The 16,170-nt window shown below is 44.7% G+C and overlaps 1 protein-coding gene and 1 long non-coding RNA gene across 7 annotated transcripts in view; one reads left to right on the forward strand and one right to left on the reverse strand.

Annotated features, from left to right (window-relative positions):
• Arhgap39 (Rho GTPase activating protein 39) overlaps positions 1-16,170 on the reverse strand; it is a 92,833-nt gene that overhangs the window by 67,892 nt on the left and 8,771 nt on the right.
• The window catches only part of LOC134479930 (uncharacterized), a 65,585-nt gene that overhangs the window by 13,836 nt on the left and 35,579 nt on the right, over positions 1-16,170 (forward strand). Inside the window, exon 2 of the long non-coding RNA XR_015625725.1 lies at positions 4,889-5,046. This is a non-coding gene — a long non-coding RNA (uncharacterized LOC134479930). The remainder of the gene's footprint in view (positions 1-4,888; positions 5,047-16,170) is intronic.

The raw sequence follows: 16,170 nt of genomic DNA on the forward strand, positions 1-16,170 counted from the left end.
GGGATGCACTGAGACTATCTTAAGAAGAAGGAAGAAAAGGAGGAGGGATGGATAGAGAGAAGAAAGGAAGGAAGGAAGGAAAGAGATTGACCAATGGAAGGAAGAACAAAAGAAAAAAGAACAAAGAACGAATGATTTTCAAAATGAATCACTGAAATTAAAGAAGAAATGACTTAACATCTCCACAGCAGGTGTGTCAAGTACCACGTAGAAAATATAAAACTCTTCTCTGCCAAAATGCAGACCGAAGAATCTGCGTCTCATTAGGTTCCCTGGTGCAGGGATTTGCTAACTACTGACAAGCTCCAACAAGCTGTCATCCCATCTGTGGCTGCTCGATCCTCAGAGCGCACTTACAAAGACCACTGCTGTGTGGACTGGGGGACTGGGGAAGAAAACAGAGCACTGCGGTAAGGAGCAGCATCCTTCCCACGCCCTCCTATGCACACTGGGAGAGACGAGCATCCTCAAGATGCTGCTGGGATTTTTTTTTTCACCTTAGAGTATTGTCAACTTAGGCATCCTGAGATGTTATGTTCTTGTTTCCACCAAACTAAGGATGAGGGCTATCCCTTGACCTATCATGAGTTTACATTCCTAAAAAGTCATCCTAAATTGAAATGTGATTACATAAGAATACACTCTGTGTGTGTGTGTGTGTGTGTGTGTGTGTGTGTGTGTGTGTGTATCTCCACAAGCATGCCTATCTGGATCTTTGCCCTATGCCCAAACCACATAATCAAGTCTTCACTGAGAAGCCCACTGGGACACCCAGCTACATAGCAGTTGTCCCTGTGCATCTCCAAGCTGCTCCTCTCAAACCCCATGGTCATCCTTGGTTCTGCCTTCACCACGTACCCCATGACCACTGTCTATATTGTACACTGTCCCACACTAGCCCAGGCTCACTGCTCTATGCCCTTGGTCCTTGGCCAACCATGTGCCCACACCTCTTGCTGTCCACTTGACCTTTGAAAGCAAAGCCCAAGGAGAGAAGTTGAGGGTTATACTGAAGAAGTAAACCAGCAAAGAGATGTTATTCTGGGTCCAACCTAGCACCTCTATAGATGGGCTGGCTTTATAGGAATTTGAGAAGCCCAGAAGATTGCCCAAGATAAGGAGGCTGGCACATTAATCCAGTCTCACAGGAGCTAAACACACACAGAGCCATAGCAGTCTTTGGGACAAAGGGACAAATCTGTGCTGTTTAAATCTGTGGCAACGGGGCTGGGGATTTAGCTCAGTGGTAGAGCGCTTACCTAGGAAGCGCAAAGCCCTGGGTTCGGTCCCCAGCTTTTAAAAAAAAAAAAAAAAAATCTGTGGCAACTTCCTACAATAGCCAGAAGAACTCTTATGCAAATATCTTCCTCCTTCCCAGAAAGTATATGCTATCAATTATTCTGTGTTCTTTCTCAATTCCTATTTAAACACTTCTGCATTTAAAAAGCAGAAACACAGAGACATGGTTCCCTCAGTCTTCTACCCCCATGACCCTGTGGCCACCATAGGATCCCCAATCTTTAAACTGAGACAGAAACTAGCACTCAATGTTAGGAAGAACCAAGTTTTCTCAAGTTACAACACTTAAGGCACTTGAGAGAAAAAAATGTAAAATTAATGGAAATTTAAAACTTTAAGCTTCAAAATGCACCATTAAAAAAAATAAAAAGAGGGGCTGGAGAGATGGCTCAGCAGTTAAGAGCACTGACTGCTCTTTCAGATGCCCTGAGTTCAAATCCCAGCAACCACATGGTGGCTTACAACCATCTGTAATGAGATCTGATGCCCTCTTCTGGTGTGGATGAAGACAGTGTACTTACATATAAATAAATAAATCTTTAAAAATAAATAAATAAAGCTATGTTGGGTGGGGTCTTGTCCTGAGGTCAACACTTCCTTTAAAAAAATAAAAAAATAAAATAAAATAAAAAGAGGGACTGGAGAGATGGCTCAGCAGTTAAGAGCACTGACTGTTCTTCCAGAGGTCCTGAGTTCAATTTCCAGCAACCACATGGTGGCTCACAACCATCTGTAATGGGATCTGATACCCTCTTCTGGTGTGTCTGAAGACAGCTACAGTGTACTTGTATATAATAAATGAATAAATCTTTAAAAAAAAAATAAAAAGAGGGCTGGAGAGATGGCTCAGTGGTTAAGAGCACTGACTGCTCTTCCAGAGGTCCTGAGTTCAATTCCCGGCAACCACATGGTGGCTCACAACCATCTGTAATGGGATCTGATTCCCTCTTCAGGTGTGTCTTTAGAATGTCAGTGTATCACATACATCAAATAAATAAATAAAATCTTAAAAAAAGAAAGAAATACTTGCTTTAAAAAAAAAAAAAAAGAAAGAGGGGTTAGGGATTTAGCTCAGTGGTAGGGCGCTTGCCTAGCAAGCATAAGGCCCTGGGTTCGGTCCCCAGCTCCGGGGGAAAAAAAAAAGAAAAAAAAAAGAATGCTTTAAAAAAAGAAAGAAAAGAAAAGAAGATACCAGCGGTAGTGGTACAAGCCTTTAAACCCAGCACTGGGGAGACAGAAGACAGATCTCTGTGAGTTCGAGGCCAGCCAGGTCTATAGTGTGAGTTCCAGGACAGCCAAGGATACACAGAGAAACCATGTTTCAAAAAAAACAAAACAAAACCAAACAAAAAAAACAAACAAAAACAAATTAACAAACAAAAAGGTGCGAAGGTGAGGTTGGAGAGATGGCTCAGTGGTTGAGAGCATTTCCTGCTCTTTCAGGAGCTCTCTATCCTGCCTATCCTGCAACTCACTCTGTAGACCAGGCTGCTCTCGAACTCAGAGCTCTGCCTGCCTCTGCCTCAGCAGTGCTGAGATTAAAGGTGCGCACCACCACTGTCCAGCACTAAGCTTGTCTGTTTTAGTATCTGGTCTCTAGTTGACTGAAGTGTTTGGAAAAGGTGAGGAGGTGAAGCCTTGTTGGAGGATGTTTCTGGGGGTGGGCTTTGAAGTTTCAAAAGGCTCCTAAAGTTCCTAGTATCCACTCCCTGCTTTATGGATGTGGGTCGAGACTAGGATGTGAGAGAGAGAGAAAGATTCGAGTGTTCAGCTGTTCCTTCACTCTGCTGCTATGGACTCTCAATCCTCTGAGACCATGTATCAAATTAAACACTTCATATGTTACCTTGGTCATGGTGTTTTACACAGCAATAGAAAAGTTCTAAGGTAGGTACTGGAGACATGAAAGAAACATGTGACTTGTCCTATAGATAAAACTGTTCCCAAACCCAGATGTGCTTTCTGAAGAAGGGCTGGAGGTTCCTGGGCCAGTTGTTCACTATGTGAATCCCAGCTCCTTAGATTACACAAAACACTGCCCACAGAGGCCAGCACACTAAGGAGACAGGATGCAGCCAGGAGAGCAGTGAAGATGGGAGGCGGCTCAGTGGGTTGAGCATCTGCAACACAAGTGTAGTACGTAGTCTTCCTCCTTTGTCAAGGGCTAGTTAACAGAACAGACAGTAATAAGTGGCCTTGGACCCCACCTGAGATTCTAGCCCCTCGGGCAGCCATTTGTATGCAGTCTTGCCCTAATTACAAGGTCTCAGGAAGTGCTCAAGTATACAGCTGGAGAACGTTAACTGAAAGGAGTACACCCCTTTACAAGTATAGGAAAGCCATCGTCCAAGCAGTGCACGATCTCCCAGTGCAGCCACCATGCTGTTCCTCACACTCCTGTAAGAAGCCCTCAACCTAAGTAATTCAATAAATGCAATGGTTCTCCAGGATGAACTTTGGTGGAATAGTATTTTGTTTGTTAGAGTGAATACTCTTATGTGTCTTCAGGAACAGAATTATCAAACTATGAACATGATGACCTGAGTTTAGGTTCCTAGAACCCACATACAAGCCAGATGCAGTGCCATATGCCTGTAACCGCAGCCCCAGGTACATGCATGCAGACAGATCCTGAGGGCTCACCAGCCAGTCAGTCGGGCCAGATCAGTAAGCTGCAGACTCACCGACAGAGTCTGTCTCAAAAAGTAAGGTGTGGGCCGGGGGGTGCTGCAGTGACCAGCTTAGTGGGTAACGGTACTTACCCCAGTCTGGAAGGACCTGCAGGGTAGAAGGAGAACACCAACTCCTGAAAGCTGTACTCTAACCTCTGCACAGGTGTCAGGGCACACACACACACACACACACACACACGCATCCACGCACACACACACGCGCGCGCGTGCATACACACACACACACACACGTGCACACATTCACAAAATAACAATTTAAAACATTTTTTAAAGGTGGAGAGAATAAAGACCACTAACAGATTTCTGTCCTTCACATACACATGCAGAGATGAATACATCTCCCATACATGCATACACATGCGCGCGCATGCATGCACACACACACACACACACACACACACACACACACACACACACAGAGATATGAAGACAAGAAAAATACCATAGCATCTTCTGGGGATCCCTGAAATCCAAGGCCAGATTGCATGCTAAAAAATCAAGGAAGTCGCCCAGCCCAGAGAGCAGGAAGCCTTTAGCTACTCAAAGTTCCTCAGTCAGGAGAAAAGGAAGAAGAAGACAGCCTTTGTCACTTCACCATTGCATGGCTTAGAAATGGGGTCTGGCAAAGAGCTAAACATATGAGAAGGAAGTAGGAGCCTGTGCACTCAGCCTTCCCTGTCCTGGACTGTTTCTGCAAGGCTAGGTGATCTGCAGCAAGTCTGACGGACAGAGAGGTAAGGAGCAGGCAGCATTGGGGTCTCAGATGAGAGTCTCAGAGAAATCACCAAGAAGGCCACTTTCCTAGGCCACGTAAGCTCTCCAGGTCTGTGAAGGGCCGCCTAGGGAAGGGGATAAAAGGAGCAGTGATGTAGCGAGAACTTTCTGTATCCCAACAGGAAGCAACTGCGGCCCAAGGAAGCATAAAATAGAATCCAAGAAAACAGATGTCTCTGAGGAACCAGCAGAGAGGAGAAAGCAGCACAAGGTGCCAAGAGCCCTGAGTCAGAGGGGAGACCCAAACCACAACAGGACATGTACCCACAGTTTGGCCAGGGTAAGCTGCTATGTGAAAGCAAACACAAAAAGTTAAGCTTTCCCCATTTACAGCTTTAAAACTGTCATGTCATTCAGAGGCTACCAATGAATGGATAATCCACCTGAGAGCTGCCCACAGCAGGGACACTGGGAGGATGACACCCGCTCTCTGACACTAAGAGGATGACATCTAAGTCAGCACAGTTGTAAGCTTGAGCTCTTGTGTTTTTCCCCCATAGTGGTCAATTTTTTAGTTTTCCCGAGTGATTTTCATGTATGGCTAAAATGAAAACCCAGTTACAGACAAGTGGAAACCAAGGTGAAAGGAATTACAAAGCCACGTGAAGTGGCTTACAGCTGTGATACTGTACTCAGAAGGCTGAGGCAAGAGGATCATCGAAGTTCAAGGCTAGCCTAGGCTACATATTAAGTTGTAGGTTAGCTTGGGCTACAAAGACTGTCTCAAAAAATAAATCATGAACAGGAGAAATAGCTCAGTGTTGAGGGTACTTGCTGCTCTTCTAGAAGAGCCAGGTTCCATTGCAAGCAAACACACAGCAGCTCACAGCGGTCTGTAACTGTAGTTTTGAAGTATGTGATGCCCTCTCCTGACCTCTACAGCACCAGCCATGAGTGTAGTGCACATACATACACAAAGGCAAAACACTCATAAACAAATATGCAAATCAAAATATAGAAGACTTGTATATAAAAAGTTTAGCAGGAACAACAAAAACAGAAAGCATACACACATTACCAGGGACTTACAGACCCTACAGATAGCTACAAGATAAAGTACCACACTAGGCCTGAGCCTCATCTGCTCAAAAAGAGCTGCTACATCAAAGGGAGGAGCCCCTTCAAAGGGCACTACCCAACCTAACGCCTCCCACCATAGCCCAGAACTTGTCTGCTCTGAATCACACTCACCCACCAAAATGCCTACCACCAAAGAGAGAGACTCAGAAAACCAGAGCAGGTCTCTTCCTTCTTGGTGAATCTATAGCTAATGTCTCTGATGCAGAAGTTGATCTAAAAATCTAAGAACCATTCCCATGCTGGTAGGAAGCCAAAGCTTGTCAGGACTATGACTTCCAAGGAGTTCACCGAATACAGGCAGCACAAGACTAGGGGGTCTTTCTAAATTAATTGTGAGCTCACTCTTTCCATCATGTGGGCTATCAGGCTTGGTGGAAAGCACCTTTTTCTGCAGAGCCATCTCACAGGCCCCGGACTAGAGTCTCTAAAACAGGAAAGACACACAGAGAGGCACGTGCAGACCTCTAGTCCTAAGGGAACTACTCTGAGCTCAGAGTTGGCCACTAGATGAAACCAGAATACTTAAGAGGAGCCCCAAGTATGCAGGCTGCAAAAGACACTGCACAAATACATCGGAAAATACCAAGAAGATCCGCAGTCAGCGCCTGGGGGCCCAAGAGGCAATGTAAAGAGTTAATTTCCCTCCTAAACAAAGGCTAGGGACTATAGTAAAGCAAGCAAAGGTAAAAGTTCTTCCAAGTCTGATAAAGGCTAAGGATACAAGACATTTGGTGAACAACAAGCAGGAAGCCAATGCCAGGGCTCGTGGCTATCAATCACACTGGTAGGGGGCGGGGCTGGGGAGGGAGAGCTAAGAGAGCAACAGCATGCAGTGCTGCTGCAGAGAACTGGAGCTCCATTCTCAGCACTCCTGTCCGGCACCTCACAACTAACTGGAACCCCGGCCCCAGGAGACCTGTGTCCTCTTCTGGCCGCCATAGGCACCAGGACTCATAGACAGATAAAGGCACATATAGCTAATAAAAATCGTTTGTAAAAAGTGAGGGGAGAAAACTTGGCACTGTGAATGTAATGCACCGGCCTTCCCAATGCCAAACAGAACGTCCAATCCATAATTCTGTGCCCACTTAGAACATTCTAGAAAAATAAATCTCAGACACAGCTGTGCTGTTCTTCTCACTCCTCTCCTCTCCTCTCCTCTTCCACTTTCCCTCTCTTTCCTGATTTTTTGAAACATGGTTCCATGTAATCCAGATAGCCTTGACCTATTTCCACCATTTTGATTATATAGAGCAGTAGTGAGTGGTAATTCTTTTTTTTTTTTTTTCTTTTCTTTTTTTCGGAGCTGGGGATTGAACCCAGGGCCTTGCGCTTGCTAGGCAAGCACTCTACCACTGAGCTAAATCCCCAACCCCGTGAGTGGTAATTCTTACATTTTCAGTGGCTCATCAAATCCCCCAGTACTTTTTCCTACTTATGCATTTGTTAATTCATGTAAGAGATATTTCTCGTGGAGTCTGGAGAGATAGCTCAATGGTCAGGAACACTTGTTCTTGTGGAGGATTAGAGTTTGGTCGCCTGCATTCACTGGCTTTAACTCCAGCTTTAGAGGATCCAATGCCTCTTCTGGTCTCCAGGGACGCAGCATTCACATGGTACCCAGACAACACGCAAGTAAAACACCCACACGCATTCAATAAAAATACACAGATTTTAAATAAAATTTTGTTGTGCTCATACCAGGCTCTGAGCAGAAACTGGTGAATAAAACCAGCCTGACCTATGTCCTTAAATAAGAGTGAGGGGATGAATAAGGGGTAAATAGATAATTACAAATTCTTCTAACTTCTGTAGAAGGAGTGTATCCTTTGGAGAAGCATGGCAGGAAAGATCTGCACTGAGTTCAGTAAGGACCGACCTCAGCTCCAGGCTAGGACCCTGACTGAGAAGATGGTCAGACTCTGAAGGAAGGGACTTTTAGAGACTGATGGGGAGGGACCAGTGCCTGGAAAGGAAGGTTGTACCCAAGTGCTACTGTAGAGCTTAGAAACCTTGGAGGGGGGGTTGGGGATTTAGCTCAGTGGTAGAGCGCTTGCCTAGCAAGCACAAGGCCCTGGGTTCAGTCCCCAGCTCTGAAAAAAAGAAAAAAAAAAAAAAAGAAAAGAAACCTTGGAGGGGATGTGCAGATTATAGAGCTGGGGGCTGGAGAGATGGTTCAGCAGTTAAGAGCTTCAGCCATGCTCTGCCGGTTTGATTCACAGAACCCGCATGGCAGCTCATAACTAAATGTAACTCTAGTTCTAGCAGATCTGATGCCCTCTTCTGACCTTCAAGGGCAATGGACACATGTGGTACACAGACATATGCAAGCAAAACATCCACACAGATGAAATAAAAATAAATCTTTTTTTTTCTTTTTTTTTTTTTTTTTCGGAGCTGGGGACCGAACCCAGGGCCTTGCGCTCGCTAGGCAAGCGCTCTACCGCTGAGCTAAATCCCCAACCCCAAAATAAATCTTTTTTAAAAACGAGATTGTAAATGTTATTCTATGAAGAGGCCACTAAAGCATTTTAAGCAGGAGAGCTGTGTGATAAACTATCAAGGACTGATGGGAAAATGAGCACCGTCAATCAGTCTGTCTATACTCCAGATGTGATGACTGGAATGGGAGGGTCCACCCTTCATCTGGGTCAAAGGCTGGCCTCCAGCCTCCAAGCTACAGGACAAGCCAGAGTACAGCCAGAGGAAGAACGAAAGCACAACAGCAGTGTGTGCACCTGCACTTGCCCGCAGTGACCGATGACCTCTCAGCCCTTCGCCTTCCTCTGGCTCATCTTCCCACAGACCACTCCCAGGACTCCTCAGAGCTTTGTCACCAATGCTCAAAGCAGCAATTCTTTCCCTTCCTCAGCCCACGTCTTGAATAATTCATACATCTTTTAAGCTTTATCTACTGGGAAGGAAAGGAAAATAGAAATAGCCAATCATCCCATAAGGCAGCAGAGGCCTAACACGGATGAGGATTCCAACAGCAACAACAACAACAACCATCACTGTGGTCCTGTGTTCCTTACAGGAAAAGTCTATGTACAGACCTTCATGTGCAACAGTAGCATTCCCTAGATACACATGAATGTGTTACTGAGCTCGGTGGTGTGGACGCCTTTAATCCCAGCACTCAGAGGCAGAGGCAAGTGGATCTCAGTGAGTTCTAGGCCAGCCTGGTCTACATACTGAGTTCCAGGACAGGCAAGGCTACATAATAGTTCAAATTCCATCTCCAACTAATCTGCCTTTGTGTCCAGACACAGAAAGACTGACGCCCTTCACTGTTTATGCTCAGGGCAACTGCCCAAGATCCTGCAACCCATCTTCAATGCAATGTATGCCAGTAGCACCTTGGAAACAGGATCCTCTACTCAGACAGACCCTGAAATGACACTGACCTACCATGTATACCATACCTCATCCCGTGGAGGTGCAGGGGCTCTCAGCATCACCTTTACAAATGAGAAAGTTTTAGTTTTCTATCACTAAAATGAACTACCCAATTATCATGAACTTACAGGGGCAGAGGATTATTGAGGGCTGGGGAGATGATTCAGTGGGTAAAGTGCTAGTCACACAGGCATGAGAACCCATATAAAGCTGGATGCAGTAGCATACACCTTCAATGCCAGTGATCCAGATTCCAGACGGAAACAGACAGGAGATTCTACAACCCTGAATGGACTAGTTAACCTGGTATATACATCAGCAAACAAAGACCCTGTCTCGCAAACAAGGTGGAAAGCACGAAGGAAACCAGAGGGCTTTCTGACCTCAGCATGCATGTTGTGGTGCATGTGCCCACACTCAAACACACAAAGGTTAAGAACAAGAGAAGCCTGGCACGGTAGTGCCTTTTATCCCAGCAGCATTCAGGAGGCAGAGGGCTAGATCCCTGTGAGTCTGAGGCTATACTAGGGGGTGTATGATTCTAGAAAAACGGACTATTGCTTTAAGTCTCCAGTGGGGATGCCAGAAGGCAATGGTAGGATGTGTGTCAGAGCAAACTGCTCCTACCAGAAGCCAGAAATCGGAAGAGAAGGACTAGATGAGTCACAGTCCCACAACCACCTTTCAAGACATAAGGATCTTACTTGCTAAAGGTCTCCCCTTCCAATAATGCCACTGCGAGGCAAGCCTTTACATAAGAGCCTTGTAGGACACTCAAGATCCAAACTGCAGGGCTGAGCATAAAAGCGCCCGGGTCTTTAATTCCAGAAATCGGGGGAGGCAAAAACAGGTGAAGCTGTGAATTTGAGACGGGTTAGTCTACATAGTGAGCTCTAGGTCAGCCAGAGCTACAATAAAACAATGTTTCAGAGATGGGGTGGGGATGGGGGTAACATCAAACCACAGTACAAATCGTGTGTGTGTGTGTGTGTGTGTGTGTGTGTGTGTGTGTGTGTGTGTGTGTGTGGCGGGGCGGGGGGGGGTCTTGCCACCATCATTGATCCTGCACAACTATGGCTGGTCAAACACTCCATCTCTCACCCCACATCCACCTCCCCAAAGCTCTGCAAGTAAAACCCCACCAACCCTACACCTCCTAAACATGACCCTCCAGCCTGGACAGCACAAATGAAGCCCAAGTCTTCCTCATGGTGCCTAGACCCCTGGCATACTTACATGTCAGAACAGTGGCCTTGGCTAATCGAGCTCCCCTGTCTGCTCTGTTTCTGCAGTTAAATACAACCACAGGAAAAGGAACTGAACAGTCTGCATCCCCTTCCAAGCCCCAATCTCGCTCATGCCTGAGCTGCTTGAGAGTCTTTCCCTGCCTGCCCTTCTCATACTTTTCTCTCTGTAGACCAGCTAGCCTCATACTCAAGAGATCGGCCTGCTTCTGTGCTTCTGGTGAAGGTGTGTGCCACCACCACCACCAGGCATTCTTTCTATGCCTGAAGATCCTCTCTGACCTTCTTACTCTTCATCAAGAGCTCTCATAAGCTGAGTGGCCAGCCCACAGCTCTACCTACTCACTTCCCACAGGAGCTTCAGCAACACTCTCTTCTATTCTACCATTTCTCTCCCTCTTGGAATTCTGCCCCTCTGCATCAAGCATTCTTTAAAAAAAAAATACTTTCACTGTCCGCCTGTAGCTTCTACCCTGTCTTCCCTTAAAAACATTCCAGCATGCTTTGCTCCTCTCCTTTATATCTCTGATCAGCAGCAGCTCTGACGCTGACCAACGGCTGCTTCCCATCTACCTCACAGCACAGATCCGAGCACAGCCACTGTGGCTCAGTCTGCCCTCTCTACTGCCAGCCCAGGTTATCCCTTCTATCCTGTTATCTAGGGTGGACTACTCCCTCCTTTCCGTTATTTGCCAGGCATATCGCCTCCTCCCCCCCACCCCTAACTCTTTTCAGGAGATAATTTAGTTGGTAAAGTACTTGTCATACAAAAAACGAAGACTTGAATTTGAACCTTAAAACTTGTGTTTGAAAAATGAGCTGGAGAGATGGCTCAGCTGTTAAGAGCACTGTTTGCTCTTCTAGAGGGCCCAGGTTTGATTCCCAACAACCACACAGTTCACAACCTTTTGTAACTTGTTTCAGAGGCTCCAATACCCTCTTCTGGTTTTCACAGACATCAGACATTATTCACATGGTACCTACCCAGTCACACACTCAGAAAAGACCCACTCATACACATAACAAAACATTCTTAAAAAGAAAATTAAAAAACAAAGGTGTGGCAGAGACAGGCAGATCTCTGGGGTTCATGGGCCAGCCAGCCTAACCTCATCAGGCACCTGAGGAATGACATGAAACTGACCTCTGGCCTACACACACACACACACACACACACACACACACACACACACACACCATCATCGTCATCATCATCGTCATCATCTATGGATTTCAAAATCCCACCCTCCACCACTAGCACACTGGTGGAGCCCTAGTCCATGCTGCCTTCATACTCTCTGCCATCGGAGGCCAGCTGTAGCTGTGGGCTTTGCTAGGGTTCTCTCAGGAAGAGTTCCTCCTGCCCAGCTGCTAAGCTCTCCCCAGCTCCAGTTCTATTCAATTCATGTTCTCTGTGAGTGAGGACACCTAACTCCAGCTCTCCTCCACGGTGTGTGTCTGCCAGTCGGGCACATCACCCGAACCACAGGAAACACAGAAAGCACGGGTGGTCAGCCCTCACTCAGCAGCCACACAGCCATTCATGCCCGGGGCCAGGGAGGGAACAAGTGGCTCGAGATGAGTGTGGTGAGAAGGGAAAGCTCTGGCCGCATGACACTTGGCACTTGAATACAAGTTCTTCTAATTAGCTGTGTGGGACCTGAGTGTCACAACCTTTTACAGTCATAGGTCAGAAGCCCTAACCACAAAACCTGTTCAGGGTAGAGTATATAAAACCTAATGTATGTCCAGAACAGCATGTAGAATATATAAATCAGATTGCAATAGTGATATGCAGTGTTTTAAAGTATCTTTCTAGACTCTTCATACATTGACAGCATCTTCTGACAAAGCAATGTTCAAGCCCTTCCAAGAGTACCATGCTCCTGGGGAGTCATGTGTACAGCCCCTGCACAAGTGCTGTGCTCCTGGGAAATCACATTTATAACCCCACCTACATTTTTGAGATAGGGTTTATGTAGCCCCAGCTGGCCTAATCAATGTTGGGATTATAAGCATATATCATCACCCCTACTCCATAACAGCCATCCCATTCCCCTTAAAACCTCCTCACCAATGGAAAAGAAAAAGTTATTGAATTATTAAATTCCTGAAAACTTGCAAAATAAAGGTTAGAAATCAGATTTATTTACTCATTTTTTCAAAATGCATTCTTTCTATCAATTTATGCATGTGTGTGTTTTGCCTGCATGTATTTCTGTGTACCATGTGTATACAAGATCCACAGAAGCCAGAAGAAAGCACTGGATCCCCTGGTACTGGAGTTACAGCTGGTTGTGAGCCATTATGTGGGTGCTAGGAATTGAACCTAGGTCCTACAGCAAGAGCAGACAGTACTTTTAACCACTGAGCCATTCCTCCAGCCGCTAAAAATGGATTTTCATTAATGCATGCACAAAAAATTTTAGAAACAAAACATCTTAAGTGAACATTATTTTTCATTTAGAACTATTAATCAAAAGGAGAAAAAGCACATACATCTATATCCATGTACATGCATGCTAAATATAAAGTATTCCTACTATGATAATGAGGATTGAAGACAGACAGACAGCTGCTACCATGGAGGGACCTGGACAGTTAAGATATAAGGAGAGAAGACTTTCAGTCTTGGTGTGCGTTGTGAAGATCCAGGTAAAACTAGCTGGAGTCTCCTTCCTCCACCATGCTCAGACAGGCAACAGGTGCCTTTACCCACCGACCATCTTGCTGGTCTTCTCTTTAATGCTTTGCACATTTGCTCAAACATTAATATTAAAAAGAAATACCTAGAGACTGATTGATGAAACAATTGATAAAACGCTTGCCTTGCAACCATGAATATTTGAGTTTAGCTTCTGGAACCTACGTTTAAAAAAAAAAAAAAAGATCAAGTGTGGTAGCCCACACTTTGTGAACTCAGTACTGGCAAGCTAACTGAAATTCGTTTTTTAAAAGGGGAAGCTGGAAGGATAGCTCAGCAGTTAACAGCACAAGTTGCTCTTGCAGAGGACCTTGGTGCAGTTCTATTCTCTGCACCCACTCAGTGGCTCACAACCATGCATAACCCCTGGTTCAGCCTCCCCCCACCAAATCAGGCACACAAGCAGTGCACATAATATATGAAGGCAAAACACTCACACCCACAAAATAAAAAGATTGAAAGAAAAAAGGTGGATGCCACCACCTGAGGAATAACACTTGAAGTTGTCCTCCAGCCTCAGTGCACACATGCACTCACACATACATACATGATCACAGACAAACACACATGCACTCACACATACATAATCACAGACAAACACACATGCACTCACACATACATGATTACAAACACACATGCACTCACACATACATGATTACAAACACACATGCACTCACACATACATGATCACAGACACACACACACAAAAAGAAAAACTTTTAAGAGGTTCACTTGGAATGGAAAACCTAAAAATAAAATTAGGAAAACAATATATACTGTCAAAAGGAATATTTGGGAATAAATTTAACCATGATATAAAAATTGTACAATGGGAACTGTCAAACACTGTTGAAATAAATCAAGAGACCTAAATAATCCTAAGAGACCCTAAGTTCACAGACTGAGACACTATCCACTGTAAAATTTCAACACCCCAGACTATATAAAACAACAGTTCCTGCTGAAGCCAATCTCGTGTGATTTGAAAAAATGGCCTGACTGACCCGGAAGGTCCCATGAAAATTCTAAGACCCAGAATTGCTAAAACAGTCTGGGAAAAGAGGAAGTAACAGACGCAGGCCTCCTGACTAGGAAGCTGACTGCTACACTACAGACGTCAAAACACAGCACAGTCATGGGGACACACAGAATGCCAGAGGGATAACAGCCAGGAAAAATAAAACCTCTATCTACAGTCAGGTGATTCTTGACAAGGATGCCAAGACAGATCAATGGAAAAAGGAAGTTTTTCCAACAAATGAAGCTGGAAAAGGTAGCCACACACAAAAGAATAAAGTTAGGCCCTGATTTTGCAATCTATAAAAAATTAACTCTGCCAGCCATTGTGGTACATGTATGTCTTCCTGGCACTCAAGAGGAAGAGGTAAAAGGATCAGGAGTTCAAGACAGGCCTCAGCTACACAGTGAGTCTAAGGCCAGCTTTGGCTAAACAAGACCTTGTTTCACCCTCCCTCAACACATAAATAAAAAATAACTTAAATGGATCGAACACCTAGCTGCATATATAACATACAAAGCAACATGTAAACAAAAGATTGTCCGTGCATAGCTGGGCTGGCACACACCTCTGGTCTCAGCACTCAGGAGGCAGAGGCATTCAAAACCAGCCTGATCTACAGGGCCAGTTCTAGGACAGCCATAGCCAAGAGAGAAACTCTGTCTCAAAAAACTAAAAAATCAGGACATGAACTAAAACCATACAACTCTTAGAAGAAAACACAGGAGTAAAATTCCTGTTATTTTGTTTTTTGACACAGAGTTTTGTCATGTATTTCAGACTGGCCTTGAACTCACTATGCATCTGTTAGAGTCTTGAGTTTCAAGCAAACCCCTGGCCTCAGCATCCAGAGGGCCACCATACACCATACATCATCAACCTAGAGCTTTCTGTCTGTCTCTCTCTTCCTCTCTCTTTCTCATGCACACACAAACACACACCACACACATATGCACACATATACAAACATACAGACACACATATACACAGGTACACACATCTTACATATCTCACACATACATAAAGTGTATAACACACATACATCATACACACATAGTGAAAAGTATCTGTACATCATATATTTGAGCAGGAATTTATACATACAGTTCTATAGTAAAGACAACCGACTGAAGAATGGACAAGGAGTATAGCTCAGGAGTATAACAGGTACCTGACACATGCCATGGATTTGATCCTTGGCACTGGAGAACAAAAAGGCTCAGGGGCGGAGGGGTAAAATCAGGAGAATTAGAGCTCAAGTTCATCCTCTGCTATACAACAGGTTTGAAGCCAGCCTGGGCTACATTAAACCCTACCTTAAATATAAATAACAAATAAATAAATAAATAAATAAATAAATAAATAAATAAATAAATAAATAAAGTAAAAATAATTGAAACTTTTATATGTTGCTGGAGGGCAATGTAAAATGGGGAAACTAATTTAAAAGACTTGGCATTTCCTCAAAAATACACAAAGAATTAACATTTAGCAATTCTACTTCTATGTATATAACCAAAAGAACTGAAAACATGTGTTTATATAAAAACTCAACCACAAGTATAAAGGATTAGTAGCATTTACATAATCACCAGCAAATGGAAGCAAACAAATGGACTCCAGTGTCCATCAATGGGTCAATGCACAGTATGTAGTCTGTCTTTGTCACAGGGCCTAGTGAGCAGCAGAAAGGAATGGTGTTCTCAGACGTGTTATAGCACACTGGGAAGTGCGATGCAGCCCCTCACCAGCTTCTGTCAATGTCTTGCCTGTCCCATCAACACAGCTAAACTATTTCCATGCTTCCTGGTAGTCCCCAGACTCATTCCTAACACAGCAGCCTGGGTGATGCTTCGCATTTCAGTGCAGGCTAACTGGCATCACCAGTCAACTCCTGGGTCCTTCAGGATAATTCTCCAGTGCTATCTACCACATGAGTAACTCCCCACACCCAGCCTC

Source organism: Rattus norvegicus, chromosome 7, assembly GCF_021556685.1.
Source record: "Rattus norvegicus strain SHRSP/BbbUtx chromosome 7, alternate assembly SHRSP_T2T, whole genome shotgun sequence".
NCBI classification, from domain to species: domain Eukaryota; kingdom Metazoa; phylum Chordata; class Mammalia; order Rodentia; family Muridae; genus Rattus; species Rattus norvegicus.